This window comes from Sciurus carolinensis, chromosome X, assembly GCF_902686445.1.
Source record: "Sciurus carolinensis chromosome X, mSciCar1.2, whole genome shotgun sequence".
Taxonomy (NCBI): domain Eukaryota; kingdom Metazoa; phylum Chordata; class Mammalia; order Rodentia; family Sciuridae; genus Sciurus; species Sciurus carolinensis.
The window spans coordinates 3909924-3931673 of NC_062232.1; positions in this window are offsets into that span (position 1 = coordinate 3909924).

Below are 21750 nucleotides of genomic sequence, written 5' to 3' on the forward strand. Positions count from 1 at the left end.
CTAAGAGGTCGTCCATCTCAGCATCCCGAATCTCCTCCTGCTAGGGGGTCCCGCCTGATGTCACCAGGCACGTTCCAGAAAGTTCCTTCTTACCACCAGAACATTTCGCTATGAGGCTCGGCAGGCTGGAGGTGCTGCCTGCTTGGTGTCCCGGGGCTTTGGACCCTCAAAGTGAGCGGCACTTCCCTGTGACTGAAATATACCAAAGGAACGACCAAGCGTGTTACAGACTCCAATGTCTTCTTCCCTGGAATCTGGCCAGATTCTCAGCACACACCTGCACAGCAGCCTCAGGCTTAGGAAAAGGGGAGAAGGAACCCCGGGTAGACACTGAGCTTAATTTTACCGCAAAAGTGACCACAAGACTTCATTTCTTCTACAGCAAATCGGATTTTGCTGTAGAAGACGACAGCAAACTACATCGGATTTGACTCTCTCTCTCTCTTTATATATATATGCATATATATATATGCATATAATATATATAATATATATTATATATAATATGTTTTATATATATAATATAATATGTTTTAGGTTTACAGATTTTATATATATTATACTATATATAATGTATATTATATGCATATATATATAATATGTTTTACATTTACAGAATAATTAAGCTGAAAACGTAGGCGATTCCGATATTATTTCCCTAGGTTTGAACTGAATGATTAGAAGATCTTTTATTTTCTTTGTACAGAAAAACCACACACACACACAGAAAAGAAAGATTTGAATCCAATTTTCCAGAAAGATGCGATTCTGAATCGGAGCGGCTACGGTGGAGTTTGCTCTCTGGTGCACCCGGGGCAGGCTCATGCCCCTTTTTGGAGGTGAGTTAACTCCCCCAAAGGCATTTTCCTGGTCCCGGCTTGCGGCTAGCTTGGACACGTTTCCTGATGACCGTGTCGCACGACTGTCCTTTCCTGCTGCTTAGCCACCGCCGCGTCGGGCTCTAGGTTTGCAGAGCTTTTATTCCCCAGGAGTAATTTCTGAGCTGCGGAGGGCCACCCGCGAGGTCAAGGTATCGTCGTTAAAGCCGGCTCTTCTCGGGGTGGGAGTGACCACATTTTGCAGAGACGCGTGCCAGGGGCGGAAGTCCTCGGCAGCCCTCACAAAGGAGCCCATAAACCGCTTGGTGCTGGTGAGGAGTTCCCCAAACCTGTCAGGCCAGGCTGCGCCAATTCAAAGCCAAGTCCACTCAGCCTGCCCCATGGACACAGGAGGTGCCATCGTGTCCCTTAGTGATCCGAGCCCGCTCGCTGGATTTCTGCTGCATTCCTTGCCAGCAAGAGCCAGCCAGGTCATCTCAGGGGGGAAGCCGGGCACTTAAATTCCCTTTTTCAGGGACCAGCAGAGGCGGGAGGAAATGAGTGGTACCAGCTTTGCCAGTTGGAGGCAGCCTGGGGTAGCTCGGCCGTAGAACCAGGGCTTGGCATCGTCCGCCACACAATGAGAAGAAGAAGGACATACTGGTCTCCATGTGGAAACGACAAATCTCGGGACGTGTCCCAGTAGCTTCCAATGCCCTCTGGTGTCCTCCAGGGTTAGGAGAATCCGAGGAGTCTTTTCAGCTGTGACTGGCACCCTAAACCACGTTGGGTCAATCCCTGTCCGTGTTTTACCCTTGGCCTTTGAGTTCTTCCTAAGCCCAGGGTGGCACCAAGCTGGGAGAGGGTATGTCACCCACAGGGAGGGCAGTTGGTCTGGCTGAAGCCCAGATCGCTGGTCCCGGAGAGTTCTTACAAAACGAGAAGGCGCCGATGAATCAAAGGAAATCCAGAGGGCTACAATGGTGTCACTCACAAAATAAGAGCTGTTCTGGGGGAAATCTGTGTGTCCCTATTTTAATCTTCTTTTCTGATCAAAAAAGGATATGATTGAGTGGGCGACTGAGTGTGCGGTGAAGTGGGATCCGACGTGTGCTGTTTCCACACTGTGTCTTCAGTAATCAGGTGTCTCTGTGGTTCGGTAAGCTCGTGATTCATAAGCCATCATTTATGGTTAAACTATTTACAAGAGACCACTGCAAATGGCTAGGGATGCTTTACGTGATGTCGAATGCAAGCACTTGAGCCCATCTTAGTAGTAGCTCAACAGATATGGGCTACCGCTTGAATACGGGGGGTGGGGGTGGCATCTCCAGGACACATTGAGCTTCCCGCCTAGGGTGCAGCAAACTTCTGTAAAGGACCAGAGAGTAAGTATTTAAAGCTTTGTTGGCTAAGCAGACGCCTACTTTGTGTGCTTACCAGGAAGGCGGGCACACTGTTTGAGTCAGCTTTCATCATTCCGACCCAAAGACCTGACAAGAACAACTTAGAGGAGGAAAAGTTTATTTAGGGCTCATGGTTTTAGAGGTTCAGTCCATGGTGGGCCAACTCCATGGCTCTTGCCCAAGGAGAGGCAGAACAAAATGGCGGAAGGGCCTGGAGGAGGAGAGCAGCTCAGGACGTGGCACCAGGAACAGAGAGAGCTCTGCTCACCAGGAACCAGATCTAAACCCCATGGAGCCAGGGACAGGATATAGTTCCCATGGAGCCAGGGACAGGATATAGTCCCTAAGGCATGTCCCTAGTGACCACTTCCTCCAGCCACACCCCACCTGCCTTGAATTACCACCTGGTTTATTTTGGCTCATGGTGTTAGAGGTTCAGTCCATGGTGGGCGACTCCATGGCTCTGGCTCAAGGCGAGGAAGAACAAAATGGCAGAAGGGCCTGGAGGAGGAGAGCAGCTCAGGACATGGCACCAGGAAGCAGAGAGAGCTCTGCTTGTCAGGGACCAAATATAAACCCCAAAGGCAGGTGCCCAATAACCCAGCTCCTCCAGTCACACCCTGCCTGTCTACAATGACCACCTTGTTAATCCATTCAAGTGGATTAATCCACTGATTGGGTTAAGACTCATAATCTAATCATTTCAGCTCTAAGCTTTATTGGGATGTCTCACACACAAGCTCTTGGGGGATACTTTACTCCTGACCCATAACACAGCCCAGTATGGAAATTAATGCAGGAGCGTAGCTGAGCCCAGGAGAGCTCGGAACAGACAAGGGCCAGAGACGACCATGACCCTCGTTGCAGCCCTCGGAGAGAAGCTCAGCGTCTCTTCACAGCCGCTCTGAAGATCTCTGACCTTAATACTGACCATTTCCATTAAACATTTTGCAAAAGAATTCCTTAGGAAATCTCCCCATTGATCACTAAACAGATCCGAGTTTTGCGTGCGTCCTCGTAGCTTTTATTATGATGGGGGTATCAGAGTGTGTGTGCCATTATCCACAAGCCTTTCCATTATCTCTCTCCCGGTGACTTCATTTTAAATAAGATGTTCTACACGTAATGCATACACGGCTAGGATACTCTTTTCTCTCTGGATATTTACTCACAAGTATTTTCCCACGTTGTCCAAAATGCCTCATGAGACACAGATTTAAATTTTCACTTTTATCCCCTGGTGTCATGGAAAAGCAAGTGACTCTGAGGGTGTCAACTGATTTTCGCCATCATAATCAAAGCCAGAGTGGTTTATTTACTGTTAAGGTCCAAAATGTGTCCATGGTGGCGTCGTTCACGTTACAGAGGATGAGAAGAAACGGCCGATGAGATTTAGAATCGACACGGGCAGGACGAAGACATTTCTCCAGGTGTCTGAGAGTTTCGCCTTTGTTGATGTTTTAAAAGGTTGTGTGAGTTTTTATTTGCTTTTATCTTTTCGGCTCTGGTCCGCCGTGTCTGGATCAGCCTGTGTTTGTGCACGGCGATTGAAATTGAAGCGTGTTTATTCAGAGCACAATGACATTAGATTGTTGATTGCCAAGGGCATTGCAGTTTGCAAAGAGGAGGTTGTAAACAGAAGAGGGAGGGATGGAGTTCTGCGCGGGCGGGAGTGGATTAGTCCCTTATGTGGTCGGGGAGAGTGTGTATCCAAAAGATTTAACAGATCCCTGATCAATGAAGACAAAGACGATTTTGAATTGTGAGCGGCTTAACGGCATTCTTCGGCGTGACATGACCTCAATGCTAATTAGGGTGCTAAAACCAAACGAAATTAAAAAACAAAACAACAACAAGAAAAGAAACAAGCCGTCAAGAGCATTTCCTAAGAGTCCCATGCACAGAAGGTGGGTAGGCAACTTCATAAATCTGTTTGCAGGATGCACTCGTTATACACGTCTCTACATACATGCACAGTAATACGCTCTCTCTGTGAGCTTTGGGACGCAGGACAAGTATTTACTACGGTAAGGGGTGACAGTTTTTGCAATTAGGTTCAACAAGTGTTCTCGTGGATTTAGCCACGTAGTTCTGCCGGGGGAAGGCGATGCCGTATTGGGATCATTCTTGCAGAGGGTAAAGGGACCTAGGGCATTTGACAATCACGGCTGAAAAACTCGGGGGTTTCCATATCCATAGTACAGATCATGGGGAAGCTTCTCATCTGCAAGATCGCACCCCAGCGTTTTATCGGGGCATCAGGAGGGTTTCTGTGACTCCGGGATAAGCCGCCCTCAGTCTCCCGAGAGCTTAAAAGGGGAAGTTGCCTTGAGCTTGATATTTTCCTCTAGGGAAAGAATTTTTATGCTGTTGGAAAGGTAGAAGGGAAACTATGCATGGCGTGTGGGCGTGTGCGAGTGTGTGTGTGTGTGTGTGTGTGTGTGTGTAAAAGAAAGGCTGGAGAGGTGTCCACAGCTGGGCTTTAGCTACTTCCCAGCACCCCCCGGGGATAATCCGCTCCTCAGAAATGCCCTGGAGGAGCCGGGCACCGGGGGAGTGCGTCCCTCCTCCGGCTGGGCTTTCCTCCTCGCTGAAAGGCAGGGGCTGAGGAAGCCAAGGCCTCTTGGTCAATGGTTTGAGGATTAAAGAAACGGACTCAGATCACGTTCTTAGAAACAGGCCTGGGCACACCAGGCCCCTGCAGATGGAGCCTGTCTTTGGGGTTTTGCAACCAAATGACGTCAGACACGTCAGGCCGTGAGGTAGTACCGGAATCACAGCCTTGGTTTCCTGGCACCTCAGATCTCGGAGGGAAGACAGACAGACGCTCGTCGATCATGCACGTGACAGGGAACAGACAGGCGTGAGTGGTGGGAGATGCGGTTGTGGGGATAATTCCACAGATCGGCCCCCCGTGCTGACCCCCTCTTAAAGAAGCAGCCCTGCCTGGCTTAAGCTGACAGCTGTGTGACATTTCTCCGCAAACTACCTGTTATTTGCGGGAGAAATGCGGGCCCTGGAAATGCCAATCACAGGCCAGATTCTAGGACTCAGGGAGCTGAGGATCATTCCCCTTGACCACCGAATCTGTAAGATCAGGTTCCAGTGAGAACCAGTTAGTCAGCCTGGGCCAAGGTGACCCAGAGGGGCCATGGCCGTGGGAACTGGACAGTCTGAGGTCGCCCTGCTGTCCGTCAAAAGTCAGGAGGTGGACCTGGGCGGGACTCTCTGGAAACTTCCCTTGGCCCCCCATAAAACTGGAAGACAGGAGGGGGCACGTTGGTCCCTCTCCTCTCTGCAAAGACCCCTCTGTCCCTTGAGAGTGTCCCCTTTCCCTTTTCCGTCCTTTCAACAAACTCGTGCCTGTCACTCTGAGTGACAGGTCTGAAATCCATCTGATGGCAAAACCAGGGTTCCAAGGAGGGGTCTCTGCAGTGCCCCGGTTCTGTTTTCTACATTGAAACTGTGAGCTCTTCCCCAGAAAGGGCACGAGGGGACTCCCTAGAGAGTCCAGGGGGGCCTGGAAATCCTGAGACAGGTAGAGAATTGGGAGTTACGTGTGCAGAATGTCCCAAGGTAAATTTGGGACTGAAGAGAAAACCCTTAGCTGGGAAAGGCTGAGGATTTCAGAGCAACTGGAAGGGGGAACAGGCAGCCGCTGTGCCCGACCCCAGGAAGGAAGGGAGAGGAAGAGGAGAGAGGGAGCTCAGGGTGGAAGCCACCTGGGGCCTCGAGCACATTGGTCAGGACCAAGGTGCAGAGGCGACTCTTGAGCAGAGAGCGTTCCACACCCGAACCTCGTGAAGACGTCGATTGCTGCCTACGCTGTGCCCGGGCATAGGCATAAGCACGGGCGCCCGCCTTCGTGTTGACGTGGGGTGGAAGGGGGAGGGTTCCTGTGCTGTTCCTTCTTCCTTAGGGACATTGTTGGGACACAGGAATTTCCAAATCACTGTGAAATAAATTTTATGGAAAGGCATTTGGTTTGGACTGAGCTCCTGCATTAGGAACCCAACAGAGAGCCAGAATGGACTCACTCATGCCCAGCGCCACGGACTCACGCTGAACCTCTAAGATGCAGGATTAACTCAAAAGCAACCAGTTCTTCCAGAGAGAGAGAGAGAGAGAGAAAGAGAGAGAGAGAGAGAAAGAGAGAAAGTCCCCTTCTGCTTTAAGGAAAGTAACCTGATCTTAACCAGTTCACTTTTACTTATCTTTAAAAAGTTTAATCCATATGCAGCAAAATGAAATTAAACCCCTATCTCTCATTCTGTACAAAACCCAAGTCGAAATGGAGCAAGGACCTTGGAATTAGACCAGAGACCCTGCACCAAATAGAAGAAAAAGTAGGCCCGAATCTCCATCATGTCGGCTCAGGACCAGATTCCTTAACAAGACTCCCAGAACACAAGAAATAAAAGCAGAAATCAATAAATAGGATGGATTCAAACTAAAAAGCTTTTTCTCAGCAAAGGAAATAACCAGTAATGTGAAGAGAGAGCCTACAGAGTGGGAGAAAATCTTTATTACATGCACTTCAGATAGAGCACTAATCTCCAGAATTTATAAAGAACTCAAAAAACTTAACCAAAAAACCCAAATAACCCAATCAATAAATGGGCCAAGGAACTGAGCAGACACATCACAGAAGAAGATTTATAAACAATCAATAGATATAGGAAAAAATGTTCAACATCTCTAGTAATAAGAGAAATGTAAATCAAAACTACCCTAAGATTTCATCTCACTTCAATTAGAATGGCGATTATCAAGAACACAAGCAATAATAAGCGTTGGTGAGGATGTGGGGGAAAAGGCACACTCATACATTGCTGGTGGGGTTGCAAACTGGTGCATCCACTCTGGAAAGCAGGATGGAGATTCCTCAGAAGACTTGGAATGGAACCACCATTGGACCCAGCTATCCCACTCCTCGGTTTATACCCAAAGGACTTAAAATCAACACACTACAGTGACACAGCCACATCAATATTTATAGCAGCTCATTTCACAGTAGATAAGCTATGGAACCAACCTAGATGCCCTTCAACAGATGAATGGATAAAGAAGCTGTGGTATATATACACAATGGAATATTATTCAGCCATAAAGAAGAATGAAATTATGGCCTTTGCAGGTAAATCAATGGAGCTGGAGACTATCATGCTAAGTGAGATAAGCCTATCCCACAAAAACAAAGGCTGAACATTTTCTCTCATAAGTAGATGATGATACGTAACAGGGGTGGGAGGGGGGTAAGGGAAGAATGGGGGAAGGATGGATTGTGTAGAGGGAAATGAGGAGTGGAGAGGAGTGGGGGAAGGAGAGATAATGGAATGAGGCAGACGCCATTACCCTATGTACACGTATGATTACACAAACGGTGTGACTCTACATTGTGTAGAACCAGAGAAATGAAAAGTTCTACCCCATTTGTGTACAATGAATCAAAATACTTAAAAAAGTTCAAAACCTTTAATACTGATACATAAAAACATTTCAAAATTAATTACTTATGGAGTAGTCACATCATACCTCAAAATACATGCACACCTTGTGTGACGTTCCAATCAGGGTAAACACCTATCTCCTCAAATATTGATCATGTCTTTCTGATGGCATCATTCAAAACCATTTCTTCCAGGTTTTTGAAGTACACAGCAAATCATCGTTTTCTACAACCACCCTACCGTGCGATAGCAACCCAGAAACTCGTGCTTTTATCCAATTGCAACTTAGTGTCCACTGATCAACCTAAACCTACCCCGACTATGTGTTCCACTCTCAATTTTTATGAGATCAACTTTACACCATACTTGTCTTTCTGTGCCTGGCTTATTTCACTGAATGTGATCACCAGTGAGGGGATCCCATCTTTGTTCATGGGTAGATAGTACTTCCTTGTGTAGATAGGTACCACGACTTCTTGATTCATGCATCAGGTGATGGACACTCCCAACAGCATTTGGAATTATTCTGTTTCTTTGTTCCTGCTCAAGCTGCCTTGCAAAACCAGCTGTCCTGCTGGGCCCAAAGGAACACCTGTCATTTCTAGATGGGAAGGTGCCTGATTTGCGAGTTGCTGGTAACAGCCAACTAGATCATTAAGCTCAATTTGTTGAAATCCTGTTTCTTAAGCACCCGCTAAGGTTAACTTGCTGGAGAACAGCTGAGGTAAGAGTCACGGGGCCATCTTGGGTGTCTCTTTGGTGAGGGGTGTTGTCTCTCCCAGAATCCCTTGAGGAGGCATGGTACCAGCTCATGGTCCATATGCAAAGGATAGGACCAAAAGCAGGTCGAGAAAGTCAGAAAGGTTACTAGGTCCTGTCTGGGACTGCAACCACAAGTTCTCCAGGTTCCTGAAGAATTCTAGCAGCAATGACCAGGCAGGGCTGCCCAGGAGACACTAGGAGCCCAAATACCTTACTGTTCTCCCAATCTTGAGTAAAGGAAATTCAAACACATACCTCTCGTTCTGGGTGCCTGTCTTTGTATTTACATATACTCCACCTACACACACACACCACACGTATATCTATGTATGTGTGTACACATATATTTGCATATATATGTGTGTGCATAAATAACAAGTATTATAATTATATATGTTACATACACATATTTTATATATATGCATATATAATATGTGTATTTTGTATATGTTATTTACATACATATTTTATATGCACATACACACACACAATGCACCTATATTTTTATACTATTATTTAGAGATAAAATACAAAGGGTAGTGTTTTGACCCTGAGCTTCTGAGGCATTAGACTGGTGGAAACTTCATCTGACTATGATGTTCAGAAGCGGGTCCTTTGGGATCAGAATGAGATAAGGTCTTCAGAGTGGAGTCCTGCTGATGGAACCCTGGTGTCTTTATGAGAAGAGGAAACGGGGAGGAGACACACATGTGAACGCTTGCCCTAGGCCCAGGCGATGTCCTGTGCTACCTCGGGACTCTTCCGGCAAGAAGGCCATCACAGATAAATCTCACCCTTTGATCTTGGACTGGAACCATGAGCCAAAATAAACTTTTCTTCTTTATAAAGTCTCTTAACCTCAGGTATTCAGTTATAGTAACAAAGATGGACATCCACAGTGTGAATGAACTTTTGAGGAATCTCATGTCTTTTTTTTTTTCTTCATCTAGTAGAGTCAGGCCTTCAATCTGAAGTACTGTATCCTTGTCCTCTTGACACCCCAAGTACCTGGCATAGCGTTGTCCTCAAACAAGGAGGTTAGTAATGCAAAATCTCAGGCTCCATCCCGGACCTACAAAGTCAGAATGTGCATTCTCAGAGGAAACTTGGGAGACTGTATGTCCACTACAGTTTGAAAAGAGCATCTCTAGCTAATGATCAATACTCGATCGTAGAAAGAATGAATAAATGAATATATAATGAAGAGAAGCAATTAAGAAGTAGCTCAGGTGATGTCTTCCTTTGCCCTTGTGTAGAATGCTTAAACGTGGAGGCTGAATTGGCGGTTTCTACATCAGTCTTCTCTTAAAGGGAGACTTCCATTTCTCTTCCCGACTTCTTCCCAGATGGGAACACGTGGGTTCTGGTGGTTCCTTCTCTGAGACTTCTTTACTGGCAGATGCGTAGGTGAAGGCTTGGTCAGCTCACTTCGAGTTATGGTTTGGACATGAGGTGTTGCCCCAAAGCTCCTGTGTTACTGCAAAAATATTCAGAGGTGAAATGATTGGGTTGTGAGAGCTGCACCTTAATCAGTCCATCCTAGTCAACTGGTGGTCACTGTGGCCCAGTGAAGCATGGCTGAAGGAGGTAGGCCACTGGGGTGTGTCCTGGTGAGGCACATCTTCCCCCTCTCTCAGCTTCCTGGTGCCATGTCCTGAGCTACTTTCCTCCTCTACTCCCTTCCACCATGATATTCAGTCTCCCCTTGGCCCAGAGCAATGGAGTTGGCCAACCATGCTCTTGACTTCTGACTCTGTGAGCAAAAATATACCAGGAGGTAACTCAAGGCAGGTCGGGTGTGGCTGGAGGAGCTGGGTTACTGGGCTGTGCCTTTGGAGTTTATATTGGTCCCCGGTGAGCAGAGCTCTCTCTGCTTCCTGGTGCCATGTCCTGAGCTGCTCTCCTCCTCCAGGCCCTTCCGCCATTTTGTTCTGCCTCACCTTGGGCCAGAGCCATGGAGTCGGCCCACCATGGACTGAGCCTCTGAAACCATGAGCCAAAATAAACATTTCCTCTTTTAAGTCATTCTTCTTGGGTATTTTAGTCACAATGATTCAAACACTAACAAAAACACTCAGTGAAATTTAAATTGCTGGTTGTTATAGAATCAAGTCCTTGAGTTTGAAGCATTCAGGACTTTTGATGTGCTTATATTTCATTTTCATATCTGCCCATACTCAGAATTGTAAATGTGGAACTCCTCAACATAACATTCTATGTCTCGAATTTAACCAGGTGATTTTGTGATAAGATGTCCTGTGATTATGGACGGAGATACAGCCACATCAATGTTCATAGCTGCTCAATTCACAATGGCCAGATTGTGTATGATGTTTGTTTAGAATTGTGTATTATTTACATTTAGGTGCAGCTTCCAAGATTCCACGGGCTCTGTCTTCATGAACTTCCTATGCTTGTTACTCTTGAATGATTAATTGGCTCTCTCTGGTGAAATCTTCTAAGACCTTAAGCTCCATCACTCCTGGTGAACTTAGCCTCCTTTGGAAATTGTGGAGCTCCTAACAGTGACCAGTCCCTGTTTAGCCGACTGAGATTGAAAAGTATTGCTGTCATCCATTCACCCATTGAGTTGATATTTAAGTATCGAGCAACCCCTGCGCATTGACCTCCTTCTCGTCATTGAGACTCCATATTTACGTGGGAAAGATGTTCCCATAATGACGGGGCATGAAGGGTTAACTCTGTGTGGAGACATGAGAACAGGTCTCACGGAAGAGGTGCCATTGAGGATGATCAGCCTGGGTTTACCCGAATTCTTTCCCACTGTGCAGAGCACACAGGAAATCCCAATCAGCTTCTTGTCCACCCAAGAGCTCCAGTAGCTTAAATAGAGTCCACGGAGCAATGGCGGGTGGGATTTTGCTTTAGATCATTTTGCTACCTGCGTGATCCAGCGGAGAAGAGAGGCTGACTTTTCAAACATCTTGGGGTTCGCATCCTGTTGAGAAAACACCTCCTCGGGTTCCTTCATCATCAGTGAGTTCGGAAGCACTGGAACCAAATAAATCGGTGGCCCAAAGCCCAACCCCATACCCGCACTGATATGGTCTCTGAAATGCCTTCGCTCAAATCTTCACAGACAAGGGAAAAGGTGCTCTCAAAAGGAAGGAGAGGGAAGCTTCTTCGGCTAATAGGTCCGAAAATCCTCCAGGTTGGCTTTTCTGTCAGACTGAGCAATGTGTCTGCACCTTTTGTTTTTTTTTTTTTCTTTTGGTAGCAGAAAGCAAAGTTCAAACATAACAAGACATAACACGGCTTCACAAGGGAAATGCCACCCACTCCACAGCGGTGCAGGCGAACATCTCCAGATTGACTCAGAGAATGTATTGTGTTTTCTAAGGGAAGAAAATAAGCCGGCACACAGCACACAGCTGGGTCTTGGCGGGGAGGCGGCGAGGAAATGTTCCGGGAGGCTTAAGGTTGGCGTCCATCAAAGTCGCCGAAAGGTCAGTCCTGCCAGCGAGCGCTTGTTCCCTTATCCTTCCTCTCCGCAGTACCTATTTCTTTGTAAATGTTTGTTTTCCCCCACTGAGAAAAGAAATGCATTATTGAGATACTGGATAAGGGAGTTGTGGAGTGAATCAGCTGAATAAAGAGACAGAGGAGGGCAGATCAATCAAGACATTAAGCGGGGAGGGGAGTCCCGTGGCTGGGGAGTGGGCCGGTCACCGTGGTGAAGTCTTAGGGGAAAAGGCTCTTCGTTGTCTTTAGGTAAACAGGTGCATCCATCAGCCGCCAGCCAACCCTTCAAACACACAAATCCCACACTGACATCATCCCGCGTGTTCGAAGGTGGAAGCCATTCACCGTCCATCTATTCCCACGAGGTCTTTATTTTTCCCTCCAAAGCCATGTAAATCACACTCACGGGTATTCATTCTAGAACAGTCACCGCGGAAGGCATCTGAGAAATCGTTTCACCGAGGCCGATCTCAAGTGGAACTCACAGAGGTGGATTTCAAGTTTCTCACGACCGAAGGCCTGACGTGGACAACTTAAGCAAAGAGGATTTGTGTGTGTTCCTGGCGTCTCAGGTGCTGGTCCGCGTCTGCTGGCTCCTTCGCTCCCGGAGTTGGCATGAGGTAGAGACATCATGGCGGAGGGTCCTGCCTGGTGGAAGGAAGCTATTCATCTCATGGTAACTGGGAAGCAGAGGGAGAGAGGGAGAGAGGGAAAAGAAAGGACCGGGGACATGAAGATTTGCTCTGGATCACTGTTCCGAGGACAGCGGTTACTGCGGGCAGTGCTGAAGTCCAGGGGCATGGGGATGGACGGAAGGGTTGGGCTCCAGCGGTCCACCTCTGACCCGCACGGGCAGAGTGGGGAAGTGGGCTCTCAGGGGTACTGGGCACGGCTGTCTTGATGCCTGAACCAAGTTGGTGACGATGGATTTGAACACACACAGGCTTCGGGTAGATCCCCTCCGCCTTTGCGCTGCTGGGAAATGAGGCAGGATGATTTCTGTTTGTGGGGCTGTCCCACGCCTGGGAAAGATGTCGAGCGTCACCCGTGTCCCTTCACTCGAGAGCTCCAGCTGCAAACGTCAAGGTCAAAGATCTTTTGCAGACATTGCAAAGGAAATATCCTCATTCCAGCCCTCGTGTCCCGGAACAAAGGGAACTAGGAAGAATTTCAGGGGGCGCTGGTGTATGCAGTGGGTGCTGACTTTTCTCTCTTTACATGCTCTCCTCTTCCTCCCCCTCCTCCTCCTCCTCACCTTCTTCTCTTCCTCTCTTTCCCCCTCTCTCTCTGTCTCTCTTTCCCCCTCTCTCTCTGTCTCTCTTTCCCCCTCTCTCTCTGTCTCTCTTTCCCCCTCTCTCTCTGTCTCTCTTTCTTGCCTCTCTCTCTGTCTCTCTTTCCCCCTCTCTCTCTGTCTCTCTTTCCCCCTCTCTCTCTGTCTCTCTTTCCCCCTCTCTCTCTGTCTCTCTTTCTTGCCTCTCTCTCTGTCTCTCTTTCCCCCTCTCTCTCTGTCTCTCTTTCCCCCTCTCTCTCTGTCTCTCTTTCCCCCTCTCTCTCTGTCTCTCTTTCTTGCCTCTCTCTCTTTCTGGTCTCTCTCCAGGGATCTTCTGGGTCTATTTTTTTTCTCTTTCAAGGGATGAACAATCTCATCGACAACGAGATTTGAGTGGCCACTGCATTACTCATTCCCAGATAGGATTTACCAAAAAGTTCTTTGGAGGAAATTCTTCCCCAAGTTTGTCTTAATTAATGAAAATACCTTTTGAGCCAAGTTGCAGGCATCCGATGAGCAGAGACAAACGAAGTGTCGGCTTTGACCGCTGGGACGGGTACATGGTGGGCGGGATTGTTTCGGAGTAAGCAAGTCTTCCTGAAGCAAATTAGGTAGGTACTTGATTCATTCAGCCTAGGGGCAAATCTAAATTAAAAAAAAAAAAAAATAGGAAAGGGAAAATCAGAACTGCTTATCCGACCATAACGCAGGATCTTTATTTTCAGCCATCACTTATGCGTGAAACCTGTTCCTTGAATTTTGCTTATGTTTCATGTCCACTTATTTTCCAAAGTTCTGTTGCATCTTTTCTTAATTGTTTGTATATTGTCTCTCTTCTGTTCCTGTAAAGCAGTGTGTATTTGTTTCCCCCTTGAAGGGGGCTGCTCGGTCTAGGACTTGAATCTCCAGTTCCTAAATATATAACCTACAAATACATACCTGCTGTTACAGATGGAAGGACGCAGGGTTTCTACATTCAAAATCGAGAGCAATAGAACAAACTTTCAGCACTAATGTATTTTTTTTTTAAATAAAAGTAATTCACTAACAGGTCTGAATTGAATCCTGCCCTCTATCTATCTTGCAAGCACATTCTTGTGTAAGAATAAACGTGATGCTTGGTCCTGTTGGTGACGGATGTTCTTCAGTCGAGTCTCTCCTACTGAGGAGCCTCCTGCTGAGTGTGTGGACTTTGCAGTTAACCTCAAAGTGCTAGCTCAGCCAACTCTCCCAAAATAAACCCAAGGAGCAGGTGGCTGCTTTCCAGTGGGGACATTTGTCATCACAGACAGGATCTAACCATAGCAAAGGGGTCTCTGCGTCATGCTGAGAGTTTGGGAACAGCATCAAAATGTATGTGCATGAACACACACACAGACACACAACTCCGCTCCTGTTTCTTCTTCCAGCATCTTTGGAACATTCTAAGGAGGAAGTCATTGTCAGGCACACCAGGACTTTCACAGGATAACACAGTGCAGAATCTAAACTCTGGCTGTTTCTAATTTTACCAGTTGAGGGAGGGCAGGGGGACCGGAATTAGGGGCAGAAATAGCTAGAACAGACACAAGAGAAACACGTACCAGGAAGCCTGCGTATGAACCAAAGCCGGCCCCATCATGCACGATTCTGAGCGACACAGAGGAGGGAGTGAGGGTTTCTCCAGTTCTCGCCGGAGCCGGTGGGCGCTGGGGAGGTGGGCGTGTGGTGGAGGCTGACGCACAGACACGGGAGGGTCAGCGCTGGTTGGAGGAATAGCCTGCAGTCCGGCAGTGTTGGTTCTGACAAGCAGTTTGGACTTTTCCTTGCTTTCAGATCCTCTTTGGTTTCCATTTCAAACATCCCTGAGGTCACACCACAGTGGGAAGCCCTGTTCCGCTCCTGAGCTTAGTGACATTCTCTTCTCCCATTGGCATTTCTCAGTCAAGCTTTGAAGCATAGAAATCAAGGAAGTAGGACATTCAGGAAGGTGACCCCCGGCCTTGAGAATCTCAGAGACCAGGGCAGACGCTGAGTAGAGTTTCAAAGAGACCTTCCGGCTGCCAGATATAGACCCAGCTGTCCTTTTCAAAGCCTCCAGGAAAGCCTAGAATTTTCAGGGACATAATTAAAAGGGGGTTAGAGACATGACTTCAGGACTTCTAAATTCTTCTTATGAGAGAGTATGTAATTCCTTCCATACAGTATAGATTTTGGAGATACTTAAATCTGAGTTCATACTTTGGTTCTGTCACATACTAGCTGGGTATAAAAATCCGACTTCGTGAGGTTGTAAGAGCCATTAATTGAATCACAGGCTAGTTCCTATAATATTCTAGATGCCATAGAAATGTCATGTTTTATCGTCATTTTAGTTCTTATGGTGAATTCTCATTTGCCTTTTCATTGATACTGCCTTCGTAGTGGAAGTCAGACTAATACGATAGTGTAGAAGTCGAAGGGTAAATTCCGAAACAGAGTAGACAGGAAAACAAACTAACACAGGCCATGAAGTATCAGAACCAAAGCCGGTCCTGGGATTGGACAAAGTTTCAAGATGGCAGCCAGGCTGATTTTTGAATTTGGGTCTGGATATACTGGTCTAAATCTTTTGAAGTCTTGTAGAACATGAAGTTGTATATGCTCTCGGCCCAACTTTTTAGTCTCTCTATTTAAAAGCAACATAATGGATGTGTTCATAGAAGGCAAAGTACCAGGAATAAGAGGCAATGAGAAATTTTTTGTTAGTATGTCATTGTGATAGTTGCGGGGTTGGAAGCAACCTATGACCGGACAAGTGGAGAGTAATAGGAAGGTCATTATCCAGAAACCACAGACAGGATCTAAAAAGAAGTCTCTGGAAGGCTGTAGTCAGTGCTTCTGGTGGTGAAACAGAAGACAACAGGGAAGACAAGTGAGAAAGAAGTTGAACCTAAAACATGGAAAAGGAAGAACTCACTGGAGTTCCATTTGGAGAACCTGGACACTGTTTGGGGCCATTAGGGACCTACCAAAGCCAACTGAACTCTTATCTGCTGAATACTACGTCTCTACCAGGCAATGTAGGAGTTGGCATGGGAGGCATGTGCATGAAGCTGTATGTGCACCTTCCTGGAACTTAAAGTCACTGAGTGAGGTGGTTCGCAAGGATCTGAAGGAGTTATGGTCCTTGCTGCCACTCCATATCAACAAGTGGCCAAAGCCATCGGTGACAATTTGAGTGGGCAAATCCTCGCTTGGCTCTGTGCTAAGCTTCTGCAAAGGTTGTTGCTCACTCATGCTATTCTGGTCTTGAAAACCTTCTGTGTGGCCAGCCTTCACTGAGTCACACAGGTGCCTTAGCTCTACTGACACAATACAGTTCACCACACATAAATCCATGGGTTCTAGGTGGATGTAAAGTGGTTCCATTTGCACAAACCAGAGGTCAGTACCAACATGACATGGATGTTTATCCACTGCACAAAGCAACCTGGTTGAGGAGGGTAAGTGTTCAGCCTTTTCTATCCCCTGCTCAATGCTAGCCCATGTTCCCTGGAGTTGATCCACATGCCTTGGTGTAAAGGTTAACATTTTCTTGAGACCAGAAAGGACATCTTTTCCTAATCAAGCAACTGCCCAAGCTAGTGTGAACTTAGATGCATGAGAAGGCAACCAGAAATCTGTCGAATTTATCAGTTCCTAAGACAAGGTAAAAGCAACTGTCTTGGTCTGTCTTCTTTTGTTATCATCGCATGCCTCAGATTAGGTAACTTATGAAGGAGATTTGTTTTGCTCATTTTTCTGGAAACAGGGAAGTCCAAGAGCATGGTGCTCATGTGTACTTTGCATGTAGCAAGGACTCTCTTACTGCATTCTAACATCATGGAGGGCATCATATTATGGTGAGACAAAACAAGCATGCTAGATAGACACTGTTTTATTACAAAGGCAAAGGTCCCCCCTTGATAATATTAATTCAGAAATCCAGGAATGGATTGATCCATTCATAGAGTAGATCTCTCATAATTCAATCACCTCCCAAAGGTCCCATCTCCAAAGACCACTAACACATGAATTTGGGAATTAAGATTCCAACACAAGAAATTTAGGGTACAAATTCAACCACCACACAGTGGTTTTCCCTATAATTTTTTCCCCAGTTCATTTTGATACTTATAGCTTGTGTTCTTTGTCATACAGAAGTTCTATTTGGACTGTGGAGAGCTCTGTGGGAAATGTCCTAGATGATTTAAGATCTTTCCTTCCCTTCTTAGAAGCTTCCCAACTACTGATTCATTTATTTTTTCAAAATGTCCCTTTCGCTGGGAACATGTAACTGGAGGAGAAAGCATCCAAAGGCTCGACTGATATATTTTGATTTGATGGAAGTTAGCCTGGACATTTTATCCAGACACAAATTGAAGGAGCTTGTGAGGATTCCATGTTTCACTTCTTAGCTTCTGCCTCTTGTGTCTGGCAACCTTTCATCACTGTTACCAAAGTAACTGAAAGGAGAAAAGGTTTAATTGGGGTTCAGGGTTTCAGAGTTTCAGAGGTCTCAGTCCACGGTTGGCCGAGTCCATTACTCTGGGTCTTAGGTGAGGCAGAACATCATGGTGGAAGGGCGTGGAGGAGAAGAGTTACTCAGGTCATGACTACTAGGAAAGAGAGAGAATGGATTAATCCTTCCTCTAGGCATGACCCACCTGCCTACAGTTAGCACCTAGGAGTTCATTTAAATTATTCATCTACCAAATGGATTAAGCCAGGGATGAGGTTACAGTTCTCCCGATCAATCATTTCACCCCTGAACATTCCTGCAAATGAGCTGGTAGGGGGAGATCTCATCTCCAAACCATAAGACCTGTGAAGTCATGTTCAGCCTGGTCCTAACCAGAAAGAGCAGGAGCAATGAGCCCCTGAAAATGAAGCCCACACTCAACAATTCCCATGGGTTGTGCACCATCTTTTCTTTTGTCTTAAGAATATATTTTAAAAATGGAAAGAATGCTTACTCTGTGACTCTTCTTCCACTGGTACCTCCTTGTCAAAGACCCCCAAGTCTCCTATTCTGAGTGGTTTCACATGGTAGATTTTTTATTTTTTATTTTTTATGTTTTGTAGTATGGCGTGTAAGCACCTTGAAAAAGTGCAGTCATGCTATCGGGTCTGACCAGCGAGCCAGCTTATATTTATTTATTTATTGGTGGCATGCCTTCCCTGATGTTTGAGCTCTGGAAGAAAATTCAAAGGACCCAGCAGAGGCTGGCTGATGTACTTCCAGCTCAGTCGTTACCCACTCACGGTTTTTTTGTTTGTCTGTTTTTCTCCTGTCTGGGAAGAACTTGACTCTTCAGGTTTTCTGGCAAAATTATGCTACGAAAAGCAATAGAAAAAATGCACCGATTGTTCCTGGCCCTTACTCATTTCCCTTTTCAAAGAATGATTGAGGGCAAAATTGACTGTGTTCACATGACCACATCACTCATCAGATGATTAGGATACAGTCGGCGCGTTTTTGAGAAACAAATTGATAGGACTCATATGTCGCCAGGTCTGTCAGAGTGAAATACTTTTGGAAATAGGACTGGCTGTATTTTAAGGTGTGCTTAGTTTAAAAATGGAGCGCGCCTCTATGAAATATGATCTCCAGGTTTTGAAGTCATTCTGCACGGATGCTTTCGATGCTAAGGTATGCAGTCTTCCGAGGGAGCTGAGAGATGGAAGTGCTCACCGGGACAGCCTGGTCCTGTCCACATGATTCAGGAGGCGCCTCACGGACACCTTTCCCCCCAGTGCGAATAACACTTCTGAAGATTAATTTGTACAGAGCAGACTTTCTTCTTAATTCCTCTTTTCCTGTCTACAGTAGTTTCTTGAAAAATCATTATTCCCCTCTTCTCATTCCATATTGAAATTCATGGCATTAATAGTTGAATGCTCAGTTTTTCATCATTGATACTAACCCACTCCTTTCAACAATAACAACAAAACTGGGCACCTTTCTCGTTAACAGAAACCCCAGCCCAGGCCCTGGCCACCATTAATTTCTATCGAACTGGCTTTGCCTTTGCAAGAATGTCATGGAAACGGAATTGTAGGGAACGTGGTCTTTGAATTTGGCTGTTCCCATTCACTGACATGCACAGGGGACAAGTCTAGGCTGTTGTAAACATCAGTGGTTAATTCCTCTTCCTTGCTGAATAGTATTCCATGGTAGGGATCCTACTAAAATCTGTTTCCATGTTTCTCAGTTATCGCAGAGGCAAACGTGTCATTTTTTTTTTTTTTCTGTTAAATTGAGTTGCAGTGCCGGGCACAGTGACTCTCACCTGTAATCCCAGTGAGGTGGGAGTTTGAAGGAGGAGGATAGTATGTTCAAAGCCAACCTCAGCAAGAGTGAGGTGCTAAGCAACTCAGAGAGACCCTACCTCTAAATAAAAACAAAATAGGTCCGGGGATGTGACTCAGTGGTCAAGTGTCTGTGAGTTCAATCCCTGGTATCCTAAATAAATAAATAAATAAATGAATAAATCGAGTTACAGAGATATTACAGGTAACCAATGAAAAGGCTATTTGAGTGCAGCGGTTGGAAAGAGAGCCAGACTGAAGTTGGAGGAAGCATTGGAAAGAGGAGATGGATCATGAATAATTTATGGAACTTGGCTGTGAAGTGAGGGAGCCACAGAGCTCTTTAATTCCAGGGAGAAATAGCAAGAAAACAAGACTTTGTTAGTCTTGCAGTAGGAAGATAAGAAGTAGAAGAACATGCAGATACAGGTTCTTCTCATTTATTTTTGCTACCATATGACGTATGTATGCCCGAAAAGCAAATAGAGCAGTCAGCCTAATTGTCTGAAAATAACAGAGCTCATGGGAAAATACATCGGGATTCTTTCCCTAAACAATTTGGAGCTCTGTCGCCTGAGATGTACATCAGAGACATGAGCAAACAAAAAAGATATGTAAAGTCCTACTTTTTTAAAGAGATGCCAGGGTGGGTGTAGCATATTACCTTAAAATAAATAATGGTAACTTGATGGGAGGGATTGCAGGGGAGGTTTTGGAAGACAGAAAGAGGAAAAGCAGAGGCGTGAAGGAGAGCCGAATGGTGGGCATTTCCAACATGGAAGGTGTGGCTGACGAGACAGGCCCAATGATTACTGGGGAGGATAGAAACGGGGTACAGTTGTCTTCTTTTGTGTTTGGTGGATGTATTCAGGCACCCGAGTGTATTGTGCATTCTCGTACTGTTACTTTACTTAGTAGCATGAAATTTTAATCTCTGAAAAAAATATATGTGAATCAATGCACTTGCACATTCTACCAACTTCATTCCTCCATTTGAACAAACTCCGGATAAAGAGCTAGGTATACCTCAGTAGAAAGGATGATGTGAAATGTAGGGAAGAGAGCAACTGGGTGGAGAGCGTCCCCTAACAATTTAAGATCCAGTACAGTGCATAGCCGTGGGTGTGAGGTGACCCTTAATCATGAAGTCCCATTTGGTCATATCTAGGTCAACTCTCCCAAATTACAAGTGGACTAATTTGGTAACTCACCCATTGCCAACTTTACCTTTCATGTTGAATCAGGAACATTTTTTCAATTGTCAAAATCATCATCTTGCATTTTTTTCTAACTGTTGAGTACCTGTCGTATAAAAGCCATGGATACAGTGGTCAAAATTGAACGGATCCCAATCGGGAGAGTAATAAATACCGTCAACAGATCTCTTCATCATGACCCTTTACAAAGGAAACTTTGCGCTTTCTTCCAACAAATGTCATGTACCTTGTTCAAGGCTGAACTTCCATTATCACCCACAGCTTGTCAAGCGGAGTCATACAACTCTGTTCAAAACACAAGTCATCATTTTCAAAATGGCGGCCCCAAATTGCGGTGGCCACAGAATTTGAGAAGACATGACCTGGGTTAGGAATTATCCCAGAAGATGGGGCATCAATTCATTTTCTGTGTTGACTGCAAGTGAAGTGATGCTATTCTTTCCTGTGCTCCAATAACTTCCCCGTGATGCTTTTAGGATGCTTTTTCATGAGTGTCTCTTTGTGTATTGATATCCCTAGTTAAGGAGGAACTTCTAAAGACAAAGGATTGTACCATCTTCATCTCTGAATTCCAGCTTCTGCTCCCTTGTCTTGCTGCTGAAAGAAGTCGAGTGTTTATTGGATGGGTGAATGAAAAGTGAAAGAATGATTGAGTCCTGCTCCGGGTTCCATTAATTCATTTGATGACACCTGTCCTACGTCTTAACAGATCTGCAGCTCTCCTGGCAAAGCACAAAGATGGAGATAAAACACCAGAACCGGAGACAGTTTGAGGAAGAAGAAAGCTAATGGCCTGGAACAGGAGCTCACTTGGGCAGAGGGCAAGGAGAAAGACAGAGACAGCAGACTGTGCGAGAAGTTTTTTTCTCCTTTCCGGACCTCTAATTATCGGTGCCCGGACCAGCTATATCAGCACCCTCGGGAAATTTGTGAGGACAGCAAGATCTCAGGCTCCACTCCAGACCTACGGAACCAGAACCAGACCCTGAATTTGTATTAGATATCCAGGTGTTCTGTGTGCACATCTGGATT